We start from the raw sequence: 1,840 nt of genomic DNA, 5'->3' as shown, positions 1-1,840 counted from the left end.
CTGCTGAGTTAGCTGTGGCCATCGGATTTCTTACTATCTTTGCAGCGCTATTACCGACGATTAGACAAACATTTTCTGCCGCTGAGAGGAAACCATTGCGCGTGTCCTGGAGCGCCGCGCACGAGTGAAAGGTGGGAAGGGGAGGGGGGAGTAACAGAAACACGTAGTTGCTTGGATTTTAATCGGTGCGTTTTGCATCCACTGAAAACAAAGATGTTAACAAATAAACTGGACAGTATGCTGTACATTTAGTGATATTTTCACAGTTGCGGTCTTGACTGGTCTTGAAATAAAATGCCGAGTCCTCAGCGCCCGAGACCCAGACAAGACCGAGACCAAATGCGGTGGAGTCCGAGACGAGACCGAGACCATCAAAAAATGGTCTTAAGACCAAGACCAACTTCGAGTACCACAACACTGGTGTGCTTTATTTAATATGACAGGGAAAGAAAACAAGTTGGCATCGCCAATGAGCGGATGCTGGTAGTTACAGTCACAACATTAGCACTGTGTTGTCAGCCATGTGTTGAACAGCGCTCTGCACAGGGTGCAAATACAACACGGAAGCACGCATGGCTTCTAAAAACTTCCACAACGCCTCCGCTTTAAATGTGCCTCTCCCAGGACTGTTCCTACACCTTTAATTGAAGGAATAAAGAAGCCTTGTTTGACTGCTGGAAACGAAGCGTTCACTGGATGAATGAAAGCCAAGCAACCAGGAGCAGCCGGCGTCCAGGTCCGCCTGAGGAAGGTCGCTCCGCAACGAGGGCTCCACTGGTTGCGGAGCCCTGACTAAAGCCGCTCTCAGCTAATTGTAGCGGAATAACGTCAACTTAGCCCAAGTTGACCCGGAGCTAACCTCGAAGAAATAAAGCGTTGAAAACAATATCTAGAACATGTCATCTCTGCGATAAGACGGAGCGTCTCAGAGTTACCAGTCAGGACGATCTGATCATGCCCTCCAGACAGTCCGTGGCCTCTCTGGACGCCAGCTGAAAACATAAGGACACTCCGTCCAGGAATTAGGCTAACGTTACCATGCTAGCACAGGGGAGAGGAAATATGGCGACACAACAAGAGACTGACTCCACTGAAATAGTTTGTTTTCTTTACTGAAGGATGCGACTTTTTATTTTTATTTTCCCTGGAGTTTCACAAATTAGCAATTAAGACGTGGTGAAGAAACGAAGGAAAACCTACCTCTGTGTTTTCACGAGCTGAGTTTATAGAAACGGTAGCAATGGCGACGCGGCCTGTAGATAGCAGCGGCAGTGAAACCCACAGTCAGGCCGTTCCATCCAACGGCGGTCGCGGCTCTAGCTGAACCGAGTAAAAGTGACCGACTGGTATCCAGGGCGACAGAGATTGTTCCTGTGGTTCTACGTATATATGGGAACAACTACTGACCGTTTGGACAACGAAATATCAGTAGGAAGTGACACAGGTCAGCGGCAGCTAGGGATTCTCTTCCCCCACAACAATGCAGCTGTAATCGCCACGCACCTACGTCATCACGTAAATGCGTACGACAGGAAGTCTTTTCTCGGAACGCGAGAGAAAAACAGTACATAGACATAATATAAGGATAGACCCTCATGGACCGCTCTCGCCTATTGTCGCTGACGAGATTTAGGGCGGCCATCTTGGAGCGGTCCACCACTCCACTCAGCGTTATGTGTTTAACAAGCACAATGACGTATCAGCGCATTTAATCGATCATAACACACTTTTTTGTTTCTGGAAACCATATTCAAACATCTATCAAAGCTACATTTATAAACAATTGTATTTTTTAAGTATGTTTTTAATACATAGTTCATCATATTTAAATATGATGAAC

At 46.8% G+C, this 1,840-nt stretch overlaps 1 protein-coding gene across 3 annotated transcripts in view; it reads right to left on the bottom strand.

Moving 5' to 3' along the window:
• The window catches only part of LOC103152707 (bromodomain-containing protein 1-like), a 29,268-nt gene extending 27,734 nt beyond the window's left edge, over positions 1 to 1,534 (bottom strand). For 2 of the 3 annotated variants that reach the window (XM_016661326.1, XM_007573280.2), the window contains exon 1: positions 1,201 to 1,534. The gene's annotated coding sequence lies outside the window, so the exon portion shown is untranslated. The remainder of the gene's footprint in view (positions 1 to 1,200) is intronic. The other variant, XM_016661327.1, reaches the window with a different exon arrangement.
• Positions 1,535 to 1,840: the final 306 nt, after the last annotated feature.

Source organism: Poecilia formosa, unplaced genomic scaffold (genome assembly GCF_000485575.1).
Source record: "Poecilia formosa unplaced genomic scaffold, Poecilia_formosa-5.1.2 Scaffold323, whole genome shotgun sequence".
Lineage (NCBI taxonomy): Eukaryota > Metazoa > Chordata > Actinopteri > Cyprinodontiformes > Poeciliidae > Poecilia > Poecilia formosa.
Note: the sequence above shows the minus strand (reverse complement) of the source record. Positions and strands in the feature narration are given on the sequence as shown.